This window comes from Schistocerca nitens, chromosome 2 (genome assembly GCF_023898315.1).
Source record: "Schistocerca nitens isolate TAMUIC-IGC-003100 chromosome 2, iqSchNite1.1, whole genome shotgun sequence".
Classification (NCBI taxonomy): Eukaryota; Metazoa; Arthropoda; class Insecta; order Orthoptera; family Acrididae; genus Schistocerca; species Schistocerca nitens.
Genome location: NC_064615.1, coordinates 705,435,700 through 705,456,985, shown reverse-complemented (window position 1 = coordinate 705,456,985; position 21,286 = coordinate 705,435,700). Strand labels below are relative to the sequence as shown.

At 42.2% G+C, this 21,286-nt stretch overlaps 1 protein-coding gene across 1 annotated transcript in view; it reads left to right on the top strand.

The window, feature by feature from the left end:
- The first annotated feature begins 3,511 nt into the window (after positions 1 to 3,511).
- Positions 3,512 to 21,286, top strand: part of LOC126236871 (uncharacterized) — an 85,288-nt gene continuing 67,513 nt past the window's right edge. The window contains exons 1-2 of the mRNA XM_049946490.1: positions 3,512 to 3,648; positions 14,558 to 14,753. The gene's annotated coding sequence lies outside the window, so the exon portion shown is untranslated. The remainder of the gene's footprint in view (positions 3,649 to 14,557; positions 14,754 to 21,286) is intronic.

The window sequence follows — 21,286 nt, the reverse complement described above, 5'->3', positions numbered from 1 at the left end:
ACAAGTCCGCAGTGTTGTTCAGTCCGTATACAGAGCACGATGTGAAGGAAATCCAAGGGGAAATATGGGAAAGGAATGTAGTATTGAATTTTGGGAGAATAAATAATTACTTCGGGGTTTGTCGATGACACAAATTCTGCCAGAGACGACAAATGCTCTGTAAAGTCAGTAAGTATACTGCATTAAAAACAGGTTATAAGAAACATGAAACTTGTAGAAGAAGGATGATGGGGCCTAACAACTTCCAAGATGTTATTTTCATGGTTACCAGATGTAAGAAATGGCCGGTCCGCTAGCCTGTGGCCGGTCTATTGGCCTGACTGATTACAACCTTTCTTCGGCGCAGCACTATGAGGTGGAGGATGGCTGGCACTCCGGCGGCCTTTAACTTCCGTGAAAGGTCTGTCGTACTCGTCTGATAGCAGGCTGAGTGGTCCCGGCGCCATATTGGAAGGAATGGAACGAGGATAATTCCCTGATCGCATCAGGTATTGAAGCTCCGTGGCCAGAACCACTCACTAGACAAGCACGGCCACTGTCAGACTACCAAAGCAGCAAAAGAGTAATGGACTGCAGTCAGACTAAATCGGATGATGCTTAGAGTCTTCAGTTACGAAATGAAATTCTGTAAGTAGAAGACGACTTCTGCTATTTGTGCAGCGAAATAACTAATGATGACACATGGAATGATGATATTAAATGAGGAATTGCAATAGCAAGAAAAACTTTTCTGAAAAAGAAAAATAAGGAAATTTGGACATTTGTGGTAAGGTCTTATGGGACAAAACTGCTGAGGTCATCGGTCCTAAGCTTACACACTATTTAATCTAACTTAAAACTAACTTACGCTTAGGACGACACACACACCCAAGCCCGAGGGAGGACTCGAACCTCCGACGGGGGAAGCCGCGCAGACCGTGACAAGACGCCTCATACCGCACGGCTCGAAAAATAAGTTAGCGCATAATATGTTAAGTATTAGGTAAACTTTTCCGTCAACGTTTACTATGAGTACAGCGTTATATGAAATTGGAACGACAAGGAGAGAAGTTTCTGAAGTGAGGTATTGGAGAATGCTGAAGATTAGATGCGTAGAGCGGACAATTATTGAAGATATGATGAATCTAATGTCACCACTTGACTGAAAGAAGTGATAAGTTGATACAACAAATTCCGAGATGTCGATCAGTAATTAACTGGCAGTGGTGGAAAGTATTGAGGGTAAAATGGAGAACAGCTTCAAGCCAGTCTTGCAACTGATGATCATAACAACCAACCTCAACGCAAGAGAAAGTATCAGTCATATGACATCCACATCTGGATAAATGCCTCTACACTTTTCACGCATTGTCGTCTTAACCGATACACAGCCAAGTTTACTGCTGTCATGTACCAGACTTCGGGTCTTTATTCTCTTAGAATCCAGGACACAATTCCATGCTCCCTCTACCATCCATTCATATGGATACGTTTTCTTTCCATTTTATTTCATCTTCGTTGCGTTTTCAGAAGGTCTTATGTCCACCATAGGCTGTTTAATTTTTTGAATAAAGTGTTTTAGCCTACTTCAACATTTGTTTTACATTACACGTGTAGCGCAGTATATGCTCATACGTATTGCGATTGTCATCGTGTTTGTATTCAAGGAAATCTTACATGTAAGTGGTAACAAATTCTTGTCCACACACGATAAAAATTGCTTTTAAATATAGCACGCACACACACATATATATGTGTGTGTGTGTGTATCCACACACGATAAAAATTGCTTTTAAATATAGCGCACACACACACACACATATATATATATATATATATATATATATATATATATATATATATATATGTGTGTGTGTGTGTGTGTGTGTGTGTGTGTGTGTGTGTGTGTGTGTGTGTGTGTGTGTGTGTGTGCGTGCGTGCTATATTTAAAAGCAATTTTTATCGTGTGTGGACAAGAATTTGTTACCACTTACTTGTAAGATTTCCTTAAATACAAACACGATGAGAATCAGAACACGTATGAGAATATATATAAAATGAGCGTGCTACCTCAGATCATTTTTATCAAGATTGGTGACAAATAGAGACCTACACCCAAGCCTAGAGAAAACTTCAGTACGTTAGCTAAACTTCATATGCAGCAACATATTATGTAACACACACCAAACTCAAAATTATAGCGACCCCTATTTTTCATTGCAAACTTTTCGAATTTCGCGTAGTGTCTTACTTAAATGCAAATATCACAGTAACTATAACCATTAACCAAATGGTGGGGACGTCATCATGAAGCTAACATGTAAAGCTATAAGCGGCGCCAAATTGAAATTTTGCTACTGAATATTTTCTGTAAAATCGTTTGTGAAAGAGTGCAAGGGGTGCGCCTTGATTCTGTCATCGCATTGCGTCGATGGCCGGGTGAAAGCGGACAACGTGAGCCTCCCCTACCCAACAAACGAATGAACTCGCTCAGCACTTCGGACGAAAAGTGGTGACTGCGGATCAGCCATCGTATCGTAAACACTGATGTGCATCTCCGAAACATAGGAAGAATGGGACCTTTCCCAAGGTCACTGCAATACTCGCCGATGATCATTTGGGGTACTGTAGAACTGCAATTCATGAAGGGGCACAATATGAAATTTTTCGTCTGCATTCCGTGGTCCCTACCACAGCACCACTCTAAACGCAGACGTTTGTGTTCTAATGTTAACGGCAACCTACGCATGAGACGGTAATTCCCCACTCTGGCTGCAGCTAACGTCCGGCCAATGGTAGAGGATGACAGAGGATGTTGCAGATCGTTCTTGGGTGGCGGGCGCAAATGTATAGGAGTTACGATATGCATGGTCCACAGCACAGCGATCCTCCCTTGTGATGGAAAGGCCTGGTACAGGGGGCGAATAGACTTGCCGTCACATACCCATGCAATCCAGCGTCAGGCCGCTGTCATTTCCGAATGCTCCACAAAACTGAAAATTGCACGAATCGATCAGCCACCCAAACAGAGTCATGCAGTGAGGACCCTTTCAAAGTCTGTCAGATGCTGATAACGTTGTCTCACACAAGTACGCAGTACTCCGTGTCATTCATAGTGATTACTCAACATCTAACGCTATTCATGACATTTATGCACGCTACCAGATCTGGTAACAACACTAATCACGAAAAACACTAATGCACTGTGCTACTGTTCTATCGGTCACAGAGAATTGCAATTCTAATCTTTTACATACTCGCCGAAGCTTCGTATGTTTACTCAGGTACATTGATTTCTTCTGGATGTTTCGCTTGTTCTTGTCACGCATTATATGACAAACACTTTATTCTTGCTTGTGGCTAGAAAATTTCTCATTTACTACTTGCTTTTGTACTTGATTTTGTACTCAAATTATTTCTCACAAAAATAACATTAATTCCTATTATTTCTTGCATTCTAAATAAATTTATAAATCTTAAGATTACATATAAAAACAATGAATAAGTTTTTTCATATCCTTTGTAAAGGCCTCGTCGCTACTGCCGTGGAGGCCGACTTGCCACGTCACGGTAGGCCGAGTTTGTGAGTTCGTGAAACGGCTTCTGGTGCAGTACACAGCTGAGACAATTTCTCCCTGCCAATATCCACGTCTATGCCACCAGGCTCAGGTAACAGGTTAGGAGAACAAAAGTTCTGCAACACTAAAACAAATTAGTAACGAAGTCACAGAAATGAGTTAAAATGTTTACTTATCTTTGTGACTAGTTGAATACTGAAGTCCGCAACACTGCATGCAATAAAACACAAAAAAGACACTCAATGGCTAAGTGCAAATAATTGTAGGTAAACTTCATAGTACATAGCCAATGCAATTTACAACAACTGTCTGCTCACTTCTAAGAGTTCGGTGTCTAAGTCAGCCCTGGAGCTACTCTTCTGTCTTCCGATCATTGACTGGAAATGGTTATGTTCGACTACTTGCGCGAGACCATTTGCACCCGTTCATGGACTTCATGTTCGCAAACAACAATGGAATTAATGATCTTCGTGGGGGACATCAGTCATATAGAATTTTTTGAATGAAATTTCCGTCATTCGATTATTAACTGTTCATTTATTTTACGCTGTCATGATATCTGGTTTGTAGCCATTCTTAAGCACATGTTGAAATGGTAAAATATGTCTGACCTGTCATCGTCCAAAAAACATAATTCCGATGTTATAGGCCAGTTATCGCAATTTCAGGGTACGAGTACATATCCTGTAACACGATAACTGGTCTGCAAGGCCAGAAATATGTTTTCCGACGATGACATGTCACAGGTCAGACACATTTGAACATTTCAACGTACACTTGAGAATGGTTACAAAGGCGAAATCATGATTATGTAAAATAAATGAACAATTAACAGTCAGATGGCGAAAATTTCTTTAAAAATTTATGGAATTTATATGGATGACAATGCAGCATGTCATCGGGCCACATTTATTCGCAACTCGTTCGAAGAACACTCTGGACAATTCCAGTGAACGATTTAGGAATCCGACATGAATCCCATCGAAACTTTATGGGACACATCGAGAGGTCAGCTCGTGCACAAAATACTACTCCGGCACCACTTCCGCAGGTGTGGAAGGTTACAGAGGCAGCGTGCTTCAATATTTCTGTACAGGAGTTCCAACGACCTGTTGAGTCCATGCCATGTCGAGCTGCTGCTCTGCGCCGGGAAACTGTTTAACAAAAATACTTATACAGCAACAAAAGAAGTTACTGGTACAAAGAAAGCAGCACAAAATGTGAAACGATACAGCGATTAAAACGTGAGAATTGTTGCCACAGATAATAATACGGAATGATAAAATATGCCGAGTTAAACGAAATTTTTCCTAAATATTTCGAAAGGATGTGAGGAGACACATTAAAACTTTGGTAAAAGAAACAAGTGAAAACAACAAAAGTACTAAGAAACCAAAACAGAAATATGTTTTGGATAGCCATTATATTTCGTCACTTAAGATATCACAGTAACTAATACAAGAGATTACTTCATGCGTTTATTTACTTCAAGAGAGGAATCAGAAACCCAGATAGCTAATAATGAAAATAATTACAATCGGGAAGTAACGACAGACGAGACATATAAAGCCATTCGAAATATGACGAAAGGGAAGAGGTATGCAACAGACAGCGTTTGAACAGAAATGGATAAAAATGGAAACAAAGTAAAACGAAAGGAAGTTACAAATTTATTTACAAACTATCTATAGAGCAACATAATACTACAGAAGTGGAACACAGCTATAAAAGTCCTACTTCACTCTTGGTAATCTTCGAGACATTCACTGACATTATTACCAACAGTTAGAAAAAAATAGGTTTTGATCTAATAAGACATAAATTCAGCACAAGTGACCATTTGAAAGCCGTGAAGGAAATTATACAACGGAAAAATGTGTAGGAATTACGTTAACGACTGTGTTCGCGGATTCCGAGAAAACATTCTGATTTGGTATCAGTAAAATCTGTCTCTACAGCCTTTGACAAAAAAGCATTGATTCAACATACATTACTAAAAAATATATACACTAACCCTGCAACTTCTATTCGACATTATCAGGCTGGCAGGAAATTAAAAAATAAAAGATAAGTCAGACAAGGAAACTGCATATCATCAAAACTATTCGCAGCAGTCCTAGAGGACTGGGGATGCGAAGAAGGAATATATGCGAATTCAGTCCATTTCGCTGAAGACATTGCACAATTTATTTCTAGTGCAGATGAACTTCAACAACGAATGGAGGAACTTACAATGAATGCATAGTGTCAGTGATGTGATTATGTGTTTACAACAGTTGAAGATAGGGTGGACAGCAACAGACCAGTTCCGAGCAACAAAAATAATAATTGTCAGAAAATAGGAGTAAACTCTGGGGATACGATCTCATTCATGACGGTAATGGATATACAAAAGAGAACATGTAGATGTAATTACAGTAACGAAATAGTCTCCAGAACCCCCACAACTAAAGTAAGAAAGGATACTCTCTTTAGTTCCTTAGATCGAACACTGTACCGGTACCAACCATGAAAGGTGGAAGCGAGTCGCGCACCGTTACAAAAGGAACTGAACGAAAAATGTATAAGAGATGCGATTCCTGAAAAGCTGGGTACACAATACCCGACAGGATGGGGATTCTGAAATCAGAGAAGAACTGAGAGTGCAAAGCTTAAATGAGCGGATTAAGGAATACAGGAAAGACTGGAAGTACCACGTGACAAAAATGGAAGACGACAGAATTCCGTAACTGATGATGAATAAGAACCCAGTCGGCAAATGATCTCTAGGAATACCGTGAAAAGGTGGAAAGATGGATAATTTTAACCAAGAGGGCGTAATAGGCAAATGCCTAATACGAGGTGTGGCTAGAAAAAAACCGGACTAGTACTGGTGAAACAATAAAACGAATGCAATAAGGCTGAAAGTCGCGTGGCCTGTCACGTGACTCTCGCTCCGCCTACTGCTCGAATTTCATCTGCCTCCTGCACTCAGTCTGCCCGTGGCGTCTGTTTTAAGTAGTTGACGTTTTGTCTGTGCGTCGGAAAATGTTGAGTGCACAGAAAGAACAGCGTCTTAACATCAAATTTTGTTTCAAACTAGGAAAATCTGCAAGTGAAACGTTTGTAATGTTACAACAAGTGTACGGCGATGATTGTTTATCGCGAACACAAGTGTTTGAGTGGTTTAAACGATTTAAAGATGGCCGCGAAGACACCAGTGATGACACTCGCACTGGCAGACCATTGTCAGCAAAAACGGATGCAAACATTGAAAAAATCGGTAAACTTGTTCGACAAGATCGCCGTTTAACAATCAGAGCAGTGTCTGAGTTAACAGGAGTTGACAAGGAACGTGTTAGGCAGATTCTTCATGAAAGTTTCAACATGAACAAAGTGTGTTCAAAAATGGTTCCAAAGTGTCTCACAATTGAACAGAAGGAACGCCGAAGAATGATTTGTTCTGACATCCTGGAAAACATTGAAAGTGATCCCACCTTCTTACAAAATGTTATTACTTGCGATGAATCGTGTTTTTTTACTTACGATCCCGAAACTAAACGCCAATCGATGCATTGGAAAACTCCTGGTTCTCCACGACAAAAAAAAGCACGAATGTCAAAATTGAAATTCAAGGCAATGATGATTGTTTTTTTTTTTTTTTTTTTTGACATCAAAGGGATTGTGCACATTGATTGGGTACCAGAGGGACAAACAGTGAATCAGCATTACTACATTAGCGTCCTGGCTACCCTACATGAGCGAGTACGGAGAAAACGGAACGATTTGTGGAGAAAAAAGTCATGGATCCGTCACCAAGACAATGCCCCAGCTCACAGTGCGTTGTCAGTGAAGACGTTTTTGGCAAAACACAACATTCCCATCTTAGATCATCCACCCTACTCACCTGATTTGCCCCCTGTGACTTTTTTCTTTTCCCTAAAGTCAAGTCAGCTTTGAAAGGAACTAGATTTGAGACTGTTGAAGCAGTAAAAGAAAAAGCGACGGAAGTAATGTGTGGACTTACCGAAAATGATCTGCAGCATTGCTATGAACAGTGGAAAATTCGTATGGAGCGGTGTAGAGACCGAGGAGGAGAGTACATTGAAGGAGATTACATGAAATTGTAAATAATTGTAAATAAATGTTTTTTCCAGCATCAGTCCGGTTTTTTTCTAGCCACACCTCGTACATGCAGAAAGAAGAAAGAATGGCTTGATATATTCATTAATTTTTTATCTTACTGAATGTTGTTTTCAAATTTAAGTTTACAATGCGTCTGAAAAGGAAAGCTTACAATCGTGGCTATTAGCGCATGGAAATGACACATCAACCTACAGTGCGAAACGATTCGAAAACTGACGGTTGCTCAACGGGCTATGGACACATGAAATGGGTCAATCAGATCTGTCACGTTTGGTAAAGTTCTCGATGTACGTATTGTCAGAGATCGATGCCACAAGTTTCCTGTCAGAGATGATACTAAGCCCCTGGAAGAGAAAAGACCAGCTGTGCTTACTTGTTGTGCTTGTATTTCGGTGTACCTGTACCTCGCCCTGTGAATGAGATCCAGAGTGGATGGTTGTGTGGTTGAGTTGAAATTGGAACTTTCGCGGGTAGCTAGAACCTGCAGGCCGGTGTGGTAGTTCTACCAACTTGAGAGGGGTTGGAACAGGGCAGAGAGTTTGTGACATCCATAGCATAGGAATGCTTGTTTTTACATTCGGAGCGTTAGCTTGACCTGAGGCCATGCGGTTACTCTTTGTCATTGCAAACTACCGTTACCAACGTAGATCGCTTTGGCGCGACCGAGTAACTGCCCTTCTGTCGTGGGAGTTTATTGTAGACGGTTGGGTTCTCTTGAATGATCCATCTTGGTAAAGGGTGCCGGTATTCGAGTGTCTCATCTTTGCATTGTCATAGTGCTTGACACTTTTCTTACAGCCCTGTGATCGTAATTTTAAGAGTAGTCGCTTTTCCGGTAATTGTTCCCGCGTTTGAAAATAATCTCGGTTTCCATGAAAACGCTTTGTTCTGGTTTGAACTGCCGCCATGTGAGTTGGTAAAGCAATGTCACCATTCTTTTTCTGAATTTATGGATAGCTAAATTAATAGCGAGTTGCAGTGATTTACGCGATATTAAATGTGTTTTGCCTTCATACAGTTTGAACCGATTTGTGACATCTTAGAGACTTGTGGCTTTGTTCATGAAATTCCCACGTGTTGGGCAGTGTCTCATTTTTTCGCTCTTCCATTAAATATGAGATGCTAGCCCTTGCAGCACTTATCCAACAACGCGTGAATTTGTTGAAGATTACTGTAATAGACGAACTTTGTTTCATCCTCATGTCTACCACGAGGAGTCTTCAACCTCGTTTTTTATTTGAGATTGTGATCTCGAATGTTCTCATTCCTTAGTACGAAATCAGGATACAGTTAACGAATATTTGTGCTAAATATTGATTCCTCTATTCAATGTATGGAATCCACATGAGAGTGTGCACGTGTTCCTATGTTGCTAGTGAGTGAATCAGTTAATTTAGTGAACAGTTCGTGGCTCTCCAAGCCGAGTGAATGCCTATATCATTTCGTGCCTGTCCATGAAATGAGGTCACAGTCTCTCTGCTCAGTTCATTACAGACAAGTAGTTGCTCAGGGTAGCTAAGAAGATTGATTTTCTCTTATTGTGAGGATGAGTAAGTGTGTGAGTCATTCTTTTGTTTCCAGAATGAGATTCTCACTCTGCAGCGGAGTGTGCATTCTTTTGTGTCCGCCCTTTTACTGTTTCACTTGTCCTCCAACCATTCTCGCGCCTTGCTATGCTATCCCCAGTCGCAAGCGCCAAAGTAAATTAGTGTGTGTTAATTCTTTTGTATTTATGGATCATTTGCATAAATATTTCTCACGAGATGAGACCGCTTCATTGATCACATTTTCCTTTGTATTTTTAATAACATATTATTTGTGTGTTTCAGTGTGAATATGTTACAAAATCGTTGTAATAGAGCCATAATTAAAGAAACCCTTTTTTGAACTACAGTGCCACACCAGCTCCTAATCCGTTCCGCGGCATTTATGCTCACTTATAATTAACAGTCCAGGAAGACTGTGGTAGTGAGAAAAGAATGTTAATTAACAGCAAGCCCTGTTTTCTAAATATCTGATCCTGTCTGTAGCGTCATATTCGAAGTTCATGCTTGCACAAATTCGTTCAAATGGCTCTAAGCAGTATGGGAATCAACATCTGAGGTTATCAGTCCCCTACACATAGAACTACTTAAACCTAACTAACCTAAGGACATCACACACATCCATGCCTGAGGTTGGATTCGAAACTGCGACCTTAGCAGCAGCGCGGTTCCGGACTGAAGAACCTAGAACCGCTCGGCGACAGCGGCCGGCTCACAAATTCGTGTTATCAGTTGTGCCCCTATAATCCAAATAGATAGAGCGGGTGATACATGTAATTTTCCCTTAAGGCATCAAAACGACAGGTTGTCGCCAGTGCTAAGCACAGAACGAGACACATAGCGAGCACGAACAAGCAAGGACCTTTCACAGATACATGTCAGAAACTGCTCGGCCAGACAGGAAACTAAACAGCTGCATCAAGGAACTAGGGATATTCCGTAATCTGACTGGGATAGATATTTGGTATCGATACCGATACATAAAAATAAATCGATACATCGATAATATTAGTACCGAGAATATCATAAGGTACGATATAGAACGTACGATATTGTAATGTTCCTTCGGACAAGCCTGTATATCAGAAGGAGCATTGCATCCTTCTTTTTAAGACACAGGCACTGCGGTATCGTATTTATTCGCCGATACAGGCAGCGACTTTCAATTAAATTGTCGTCCCGTGTACGGGGATTACAGAATGTGTGAACGAACACAGGCTGTGGTGCAGGAACGACGACATGTGGAAGTTCGGTCTAGCCGCGAGTCGTGCGCGGAAAGCCGAAGCAGGTTCGAGACCTGGTCGGGCACAAATTTTCATTGTCGTTATTCCCTTATGCAGCTGATGACTGTTCGTATTCGCAGCCACGAATACATTTCATGCAATATCGTAAGGTATTGACTTCTTTAGTAAATTTGTGTCTGCGGTTGTGGCACGTGACACTGCTGTGTCGTCTGAAGAGGACACAACCAGAGAAAAAGCACCACAGACGCAAAGATGCGAGCTGGTTGCCAGAGCCGTAGAGACTCGCTACACCATTGTGGAGCCACCACGAGCTTGCAGAGTGTCTTGCTGACAACTTGGTTCCATGGCTTTGTGGGGTTTGCGCCGCACTCGAACCCTACCATCAGCTCTTATCAACTGAAATCCGTTTAGGATCCCATAGATAAGTCCACGAGCCCAGGAGAGGTGCTGTAGGCGGTGTCTTGCCGTTAACAAAGGCACTCGGGTCGGTCGTCTGCTGCTAGACCATTGACACCATATTTCGCCGCACTGTGCTAATGGATATATTCATCGCACATCCCACATGGATTTATGCGGTTATTCGCGCATTTTTGCTTGTCTATTCGCACTGACAACTCTACGCAAAACGCCGCTGCTCTCAGTCGTTAAGTGAAGGCCATCAGCCACTGCACTAATCGTGGCGAGAGGTAACGCCTGAAATTTGGTATTGTCGGCACACTCTTGACACTGCCGATCTCGCCGAATATTTAATTTCCTAACGATTTCCGAGAAGGAATGTCCCAGGCGTCTAGCTGCAACTATTATTCAGCGTTCAGGGTCTGCTACTCCCCGTCGTGCGGCCATCATCACGTCGGAAACCGTTTCACATGGTTCACCTGAGTACAAATGACAACTCCGCCAATGCACCACCCTTTTATACATTGCGTACGCGATACTACCAGCATATGTATATGTGCATATCGCTGTTGTTGTTTTTTTGGTCTTCAGTCCAGAGACTGATTTGATGCAGCTCTCCATGCTACTCTATCCTGTGCAAGGTTCTTCATCTCCCAGTACCTACTGCAATCTACATCCTTCTGAATCTGTTTAGTGTATTCCTCTCTTGGTCTCCCTCTGCAATTTTTACCCTCCACGCTGCCCTCCAATACTAAATTGGTGATCCCTTGCTACCCCAGAATATGCCCTACCAACTGATGCCTTCTTTAGTCAACTTGTGCCACAAATTTCTCTTCTCTCCAATTCTATTCAATGCCTCCTCATTAGTTATGTGATCTACCCATCTAATCTTCAGCATTCTTCTGTAGCACCACATTTCGAAAGCTTCTATTTTCTTCTTGTCTAAACTATTTATCGACCACTTTTCACTTCCATACACGGCTACACTCCATACAAATACTTTCAGAAACGACTTCCTGACACTTAAATCTATACTCGATGTTAACAAATTTCTCTTCTTCAGAAACGCTTTCCTTGCGATTGCCAGTCTACATTTTATATCCTCTCTACTTCGAACATCATCAGTTATTTTGCTCCCCAAATAGCAAAACTCCTTTACTACTTTAAGTGTCTCATTTCCTAATCTAATTTCCTCAGCATCACCCGATTTCATTCGACTACATTCCATTACAGTAACAGTGAACAAGGCTCAACGTCAGAGGGACGGGGGAACAGGAGATGGAGGGGTTGGAGGACACGTACATCATATAAAGCGGAAATAAGGAGACAGACAAAGAGAGTGGCAGGAGGAGATAGAGGGTGAGAGAGAGGGAACAGGGCGAGACGGAGAAAAGGGTGAGGAGAAATGGACAGACACAGGGGGGAGAAGCAGATAAGGACGTCTAACCACTTTCCATACATATTAAAAAGTGCACTTTTTCTTTTTTTTCTGTTCCATTGATCCACACAGCCATAGCAACGCGCTGCTGAGAATAGCTAGTGTTTAAATATATTTATTAACCAATTTAAGCAAAACCTGATGATGCGCAATGTGAGACAAAGAAGGTATAGAGCACTCAGCCAAACGCAGAATGTAGTATCTAACACAGCTGACCACACGATAAGATAATCTGCCGCTCTGAATTTCACTACATTTACAATAAAGGTGGCAAGAACAAGTCACCAAAAATAATTTCACAAGAGAAAGAGGAGAACAAAGAACACATAACAATCAATAATAATCCAAAATACCAAACCCTAAAATATATCCAACTAGAACCGACGTAAACACTAAGCAAGCAATAAATTCAGTGATGGAATATAGCAGCCCAAGTTACCCTCTGTGGGGCGCAATAAACAGTGAACAGAGATCGAATTACAAAGCTTGTACTAAGTTTAGAGAATTATACGTTTCTATGGACATAGCAAGTGATCCATTCAGTTACGAAGATATCAAGAGCAGATAAATGCGAAAACTATCGCACAATCAGTTTTATAGCTCATGCATGTGTAAAAACTGTAGAGAAAGACAAAGATTGGAATACATCCAAGAAAAAATTGGAGGCGTAACGTGGATGTGCTACTCTGAGATGAGGAGGTTGGCACAGGAGAGGAATTCGTGGCGGGTCACATCGTGCCAGTCACAAAACTGAAGACTGTAGGTAAAAAGCAGGCGAGAGAGATACAAAAGCGAAGAACGTCGAGCGTACAATTGGGACGGCGTGATGTGTACTCTCTGCTAGGAATTCCTCAATAGTTCCCAAGTCAGAGTTAGTGCCTGGTACGGCAGTTAGTGGGACTAATTAAAGTATGGCGGGAGTAGACGCCGACTGGTGTGACGAGGATTAGTCGGAAAACCCGCGAGCTAGTTTATGCAAGGGCCTTATCAGTGTCCAAATCATTTATTACTTGTGACTTCACTTGTCCTGAAGGGAGTAAGACTCTGCACCGCTGTACGAATCACCGTTTTCAAACGCACAGGCTGGCCGGAGAGAGCCACGCCGTGTTTGTCGTCCAAGGAACACCCTTCCCTGCATCCCCGAACAAGGGAGCTAATAGCGAAACGCTCTCGAACTATTCAAGCACGCGATCTTCGTGCGAATCAGTGTCTACAGTTGTCGAAGTCTGAACGAACCCCACAGAACTAGAGTGGACGCTGGTATTACCTTGTCGAAGAAGGAAGGCAGAGAAGGGTTTAACGCCCCATCTTCATCGAGGACGCACGAGACGCGGATTTGTACCGTTGTCTTGCCAAATGCGAGTCCAATGTGCTAACCAATGAACCACCTCTCTCGGTCGACCTCATACCGCTACAAGAGCGTCCCAGGCTAGCTCGCTTTGTGTAGAACCAACGTAGGGAGCAGACATTTACAAGTAGTAATCGGTGCTATAGTAAGCGGTTTGTAAGATGTAAGACAAGATTGTTTTAGAGTGTAATTAATTGCTAGCTCACTGCCTACGGTCAGGGAAACAATGATTCCATCAGTTCACCGTAGACCAGTGGTAGTCAACGTGGTCTCTGCCGGCCGCTAGTGGGCGTTTCATCTTTCATGGTGGACCGTGGACTGTAAGGGTTTTAAAATTACTTACAGTTTTTGGTAACTATTATAATTATGTATTTTAACTCGCTATAGCCCTGTTTCATAATATTTGTATTTTCCTACTATATAAATCACCACTACTGAGAAGGCGGTGAGCAGTTAGAAAATTTTACTGCTAACAAACATGCAAAGGTGCGAGGTGAAAAAGGTTAATTTTGTAAACCCTCGTCGCCAGTTTTGTAAAGCCTCCTTCGGTACTGATGGGGATGCCGAGATGCCACTGTAGTTACAATAGGCGGAGTTTGTGAGTTCTTGAAACGGCTTCTGGTGCAGTACACCGCTAAGACAATTTTTCCCTGTCATTATCCACAGCTGTGTCCCAGGGTCATGTAACAGGATAAGAGAACGAACGTTCCACAACACTCCAACAAATTAGTAACAAAGTCACAGAAGTGAGTTAAAAGGTTTACTTATCTTTGGGACTAGTTGAATACTCAAGTCTGCTACGCTGCATCTGATATAACACAAAAAAGATACTAAGTGCAAATAATCGTAAGTAAACTTCACAGTACATAGCCAATGCAATTTACAACTGTCTGTTCACTTCTCAGGGTTCGCTGTCTAAGTTAGCCCTGTACGATGGTCTACAAACAAGTGGGCGAAAGCTGCTGTTCTATCTTCCGAGTAGGCTTCTCTCTGTTGTCGTCCGGTCATTGACGTATTGTACTCGGCTGGCAATTGGCCGAGGCGAAGTCGATATCTTCATCCTCAACGCCGCTCGTGGTGCTGGTGGAACTCGCCCAAGTGGTGAGTCTCTAAGGCACTGCACCAGCTCGCATCTTTGCGCTTGTGGTTCTTTTGTCCTGGCTATGTCTTGTTCGGACGACACAGCAGTTAACTGCCATAGACTAGGCTAATTGAGCTTGGTTTGTTTTCGATGTATCGTATGCTTGGAATGATGCATGTTATCTCTCAGCCTGACGGAATAAACTCACAGTTGAAATCATAGTTTGTCGGTCTATGCTTTTGACGGTCTCTATCTACCGGTCAGTATCAGTTAAAACTATGTCGGCGATCCTTTACGGTTGACAAGTGTTAATATGTATGGTTTTCAGAGACTTTCTTTCGGCTCAGTCCGTTGCGCCACAGAAAAAAAAGGAAAAAAATCTGATGGATTCTACGAGCAAGTACATGAGGTGGCACACCTGGTGCCACATTCGCCAAAACGTGAACAAATCTCTCCAACCGTGAACATAATAGTATGAGATTTAAATGTTGCTATCAGTGTGGCTGACGAGAGATATACAACAAATCAGAAGTGCGAATCCTGCCGTAATTATAACGAGGTTTACGTAAATATTTGGGGGTAGTCTACATGTTGACAGCTGTAGATTTATGGCGAGGACTTTTGAGGCGCCAGTCTCCGGCGCAGCGTACTTTGTCCTGTGCAACGTACGATGCCCAGTGGGATAAAGTGGAGAGATGCACAGGGCGGTGGTGGGGGCCGGCCTGTGACCCGGACAATGCGGCAGCAAGTGTCTGAGTGGGCTGCCGCCTACCAAGGCCCAGACACACCGCTCCCTGACCTTGCCCGCGACCGGAAGTCTGCTTATACAGCCGGCCAGATGTACAGCGGCGGTGCGTGATAGCACGCCTCCACGGCTCCACATGCAGGGGGCGCCAGCACGTCCCACAGCCTCAGTAATAATAATAGTTCCACTAACAGCCCAAAAGGAAGAAGTCCGTAACTCCTGCGAGGGATCCACTTGTACGTGGAGCCCGATTTTCAAATATATTTCACGAAAAATGACATGAAATGATTATCACGTGTAGAAGACATTGTATCTCTGACACCACTGAACCAAAGATGTTGCCTGAGTGGCAGAATCGATTGCAAGTAGGGGCGCGCAGAACGCAGTAGCAGTTGTCGTTGCACTTTGTTACTGGCAGGATGTAAGACTTAAAACTAGTGGCTAGCTGTGAGAATCTAGCTGTTGGCCTATGGACACAGCATAGTACAGTTTTTTAAGGTAATGAAATTCTGTATACTTAGTTTTAAGTATGCAGCAGCGCAATGTGGATTTTGCTAATTCTTGCCGGCCACTGTGGCCGAGCGGTTCTAGGCGCTTCAGATGGTTCAAATGGCTCTGAGCACTATGCGACTTAACATCTAAGGTCATCAGTCTCCTATAACTTAGAACTACGTAAACCTAACTAATCTAAGGACATCACACACATCCATACCCGAGGCAGGACTCGAACCCGCTACTGTAGAAGCAGCGGGGTTCCTGACTCAAGCGCCTAGAAACGCTCGGCCACACCGGCCGGCCTAGGCGCTTCAGTCCGGAACCACGCGACCGCTACGGTCGCAGGTTCGAATCCTGCCTCGGGAATGGATGTGTGTGATGTCCTTAGGTTAGTTAGGTTTAAGTAGTTCTAAGTTCTAGGGGACTGATGACCTCAGCAGTTAAGTCCCATAGTGCTTAGAGCCATTTGACCCATTTGAAGTAAATAATTCGGTCTTGGCATATCCCCTTATTAGTACCAGATCCTCTTCCACATCTTGTTCATTTAAATCCAATGAATATTTTTTAAAAGAAATGATTTTTCCATCAGAGTAAAATAATTTAATGTACGAGAATCAGAAAAGTATCAATTTTTGTAACAGTTTCAATGTGGGCAGCATTGCACAGCGCTGAGCCAATATACAAAATTATCACTCAACATTCGCAAGCTTATTCATTTATCAACTAATCTACTGACATTATTTGTGTGAAGCTATTTTACACCCGGTATTGCACTTCGCTGAGCGAAGACTGAATATTTTGTATGCCTACTGTGGAGAGAATAGAATACCAAGATTACATCCGTTGCGACTCAAGAGCTAAGGAAAATGTATTTCATTATTTGCATAGGGAATTTTATCAGTTTATTGCACAGGGCCATAGAACTCGGCGCTCAAGAGACTGAGGAAACTCCAGAGGGATTGATTTCATTACAGGCATTACATACTCGTTTTCCAGATTAAGTGGTTAAATTTTTCTTTGGGTTACAGAAAAACTGATTAAGCACACCATTTTCACAACAACACATCACACAGTAAATTTGGATAACAAAAAGTCACATATTTTTAAAGAAAGTTACACGCTGGTGAGAAATAGTTGAGTGTGGAAACGTTCGTCGACAGAAATAATATTGCCAAAGAAACTTGCTGGCACATCAAAATGTTGGTCCCGGCGGAGGTTCGAGTCCTCCCTCGGGAGGACTGTGTGTTTGTCCTGAGGATAATTTAGGTTAAGTAGTGTGTAAGCTTAGGAGGAGGAGGAGGAGGAGATAAGTGTTTAACGTCCCGTCGACAACGAGGTCATTAGAGACGGAGCGCAAGCTCGGGTGAGGGAAGGATGGGGAAGGAAATCGGCCGTGCCCTTTCAAAGGAACCATCCCGTCATTTGCCTGAAGCGATTTAGGGAAAACACGGAAAACCTAAATCGGGATGGCCGGAGACTGGATTGAACCGTCGTCCTCCCGAATGCGAGTCCAGTGTGCGAACCACTGCGCCACCTCGCTCGGTGTGTAGTGTAAGCTTAGGGACTGATGACCTTAGTAGTTAAGTCCCATAAAATTTCACACACATTTTTTTGGCACATCAATGTTGCCTTTCTTGGCTTTTACCCGCTAACCTAATATCAACACGTTTATTGTGACGCATAAACGGGTTTCTATAGAGGAAGATCGACAACAGCTGCAGTATTCGTAATAAAACAGCTTCTTTTTTTTAAAAAAAAAAAAGGAAAAAGCATTCCCCTGAGTTAATACAGAACAATTGGTGCATAATGAAAAAGGAGGGTATCCATTCCATCCAACGAACACCCTAAAAACATATAAGAATACACAGAATGACGGTACATGTGTTAACACGCCAGGAAATAGTTTCCATGGTACCAGAGAGAACTGTAGAATGTAAAAACTGCTGGCGATGAGAGAGATTGGAATACATCCGACAATTAACTGAGGATGAAGGATGCAGGTACAACACTGAAGTGAAGCTGGCACAGGAGAAGAATTCGTAGCGGGCCGCATTAAAACAATCACAAGACTGACATAACTCAAAAAAAGAATCACGTAAGATACGAGTATAATGGAGAGCTGGCAGCATCTATAATCACTAACAGGGAGGTCAGACAAGCGTGTAGCGTTTCGTCAGCTCTTTTTAGTGTAGTGCGTTTTATATTTAGGCGATCTCAATTTTAAAAAAAAGATAATTACCTGCAAAAAGGATTACCTTTTAAGCAAAACAGTCCAAAATATGACTATATCTACAAAGCAAACCAAAAGAATGGCCTTTCTAGGATGTGATCCCGTAAGTACAAAAATAATGGTGTATAATGCAGAAGTAGCGCAGGTCAATTACTTTGATACCAACATGACAGACATAGACAAGAAAGCAAAATTTGGAAAACATATGACGAACAGTAAACAGGTAGGAAAAAGATACACAGAAAAACACGAATGAAGCTTTATGAAGTAAGTGTGTCGCAAGCACAAGAGGAGAAAAAGAAAGTGTATGCGGATACTGAGGGGGTAATTCAGTTTGTAAAGGGAAATGAAAATCTAATAATAATGGGGAATTGAAAAGCGGTTGTAGGAAAAAGAATAAATGAATGGGTTACGGGAGAATATAGGCTTGGCAGTAGGAATTTCAGACGGTAATAGCGGGTAGTCTGTTCAGGAATCACAAGACTATGAAGTATACTTGAAAACGACCTGGAGATAAGGGAAGATTCCAGCTGGATTACATCACGGTCAGACAGAGATTCCGATATCAGGTATTGCGTTGTGAGCCGTATCCATGTACAGACACTGATTCAGGTAACAATTTAGTAACGATTAAGAGTAGGCTGAAGTTTAACAGAACCATCAAGAAGAACCATTGTGGAACGAAGTGGTATACTGAAATACTAAGGAATGATGAAAGGCTTTCGCTAAGGATATGGATGCTGCGATAAAGAATTCCAGATTAGGCAGTTCAGTGGGAGAGGAGTGAACGTCTCTAAAAAGGGCAATCAGGGTTGTGGAACGGACAAACATAGGTACAAGAAAGGTAACTGCGAAGAAGCCTTGCGTAACGGAAGAGATATTTCAATTGCTCGACGAATGAAAGAACAAAATGTTCAGGGCAAGACAGGAATACAGCAGTAAAATCACAGAAGAATGAAATAAATGGAAAGTGCATGGCAGCCAAGACGATATAGCTACAGGAAATATGAGGAGAAATCGAAAAAGAAATGATCGCCGGGATGACTGATTTCGTATACGGAAAACTCAAAGTAACCTTCGATGAAATTAAAAGTAAGTTTGGTGATATTAACAGAGCAATGAGAAGCAGCACTTAAAAAAGCGGATGGGTCGAAAGAGTACAGAAGGCCTCAATGAGGGGCAGCAATTGTCTGATGTGATAGAAGAAGAAATTGGAGTCGGTTGGAAGACGTACGGGATCGTGTACTAGAGTCAGAATTCAAAAGAGCTCTGGAAGATTTGACATTAAGGCAGAACGGACAGATAATTTTCCATTAGAATTTATAAAATCATGGGGAAAGTTATTAAATATTTTATTCGTTCCTACACTTGATGGATTCTAATACATTACAGGTGCGTTCTATTTTCTGGAATAAAAAATAGCTTGGCGTGAAGGTCGAGTAGAATCTGCGAGATTGGCGACGTACTATTAGACTTTCGGTATAATATCATCCACAAAACTCCGAAGAGAGGAAAGGCAGGTAAGTGCGATAAACATTGCACATTCGGGTTAACAGCTCATGCGTCAAAGCTACTTACAATATATAGAAGAATGGAAAAGATAATTTTGGATCTGTTAGACGACGAGAGAGGCAGTTCTGACGTTGCGCTTGATACTGGAAGCGAAATTGAAAAAGTAACAAAACAGGCCTATGGGATTTGTCGACCTAGAAAGAACGTTCGTCAATGTGAAATGGTGCAAGATGATCAAAATTCCGAGAAAAATAGGAGTAAACTACAGGAAAATGAGGGTAATAAAGTATGCGTACAAGAACAAAGAGTTAAGTGGTCGGACTAAAAAGGGTGTAAGACAGGCATGCAGCTACTCTTACATGAAGAGATTAGTGAAGGCGACGATGTCGTGGCGGATCGCATCAAAGGAGTCAGAAGACAGACTCACAAAGAAAAAGGTACGGCTTAGAAACGTCAACTACGTACAGGGCTGCCCGCAGTCCATGGAATTATGTTCAAGGGGTTGGCACTGAAGCTTGTTACGAGAAGCAGAGAGACGTTCAGATGATCATTACCTGGTAAAACAGATTGACATTGACCACTGTGTTAGCAAACATTGTTGACATGTTTGGGCGAAGCTGATGAGGAAAGTGAATTGAGGACCATTACGAAAGTGAATTTCGACGAAGTGGTGTTTTTAAGTCTGTGCCAGGCTGAATGGTCCTACGAGTAACTGCTCGACGCCGTTGAATGTAGCACCAGCTGAGTATCAATTGCGCATAGCGACTGCAGCACAAATTAGGAATAACACTGCGCCCAGAGAGTCAGTTAGCAATGTCAGAACCACTTGCTAGTAGCACGGCTACGATTTGCTTCCGTTCACATCAGTCTGCACCTCGCCTCCTATGTAGTATGATGCAGTCACTGGAGGGATGAAGCGAACAACTTTGTACTTAGCGGTTTCCAAAGATTCTATGCCGTCTGCAACTCAGGAATTTGTTTTATTTTCTGTACTGTCGTACAATTTTGGCCTTACACCATTTTCAAGTATCTCCACACATTCAATGACTGTAGGCGTGTCAGAAATCAAGAATGCCAAATATGGCCACACTGTTGTATTTAACAATGATAACAGATTTTGACTGCGGTGATGGTCATGAGCGAGCATTTGTGCCGATCTACAGGATCGACAAAGAGATTTAACACTTGTTAGCAAGAAATAAAGCAGAAAAAGTCATGGGAATTGATTTCTGCCTGTTTGTAAAAGCCACAGAATCTTGTTCTATTCTTTTCTTATTAAAAAGATAAGATTCCTAAGGGACCAAACTGCTGAGGTCATCTGTCCCTACACTTACATACTACTTAAGCCACACTACCAGCCATTAAAAGTGCTACACCACGAAGATGACATGCTACAGATGCGAAATTTAACCGACAGGAAGAACATGCTATGATATGCAAATGATTAGCTTTTCAGAGCATTCACACAAGGTTGGCGCCGGTGGTGACACCTACAACGTGCTGACATGAGGAAAGTTTCTAGCAGATTTCTCATACACAAACAGCAGTTCATCGGCGTTGCCTGGTGAAAC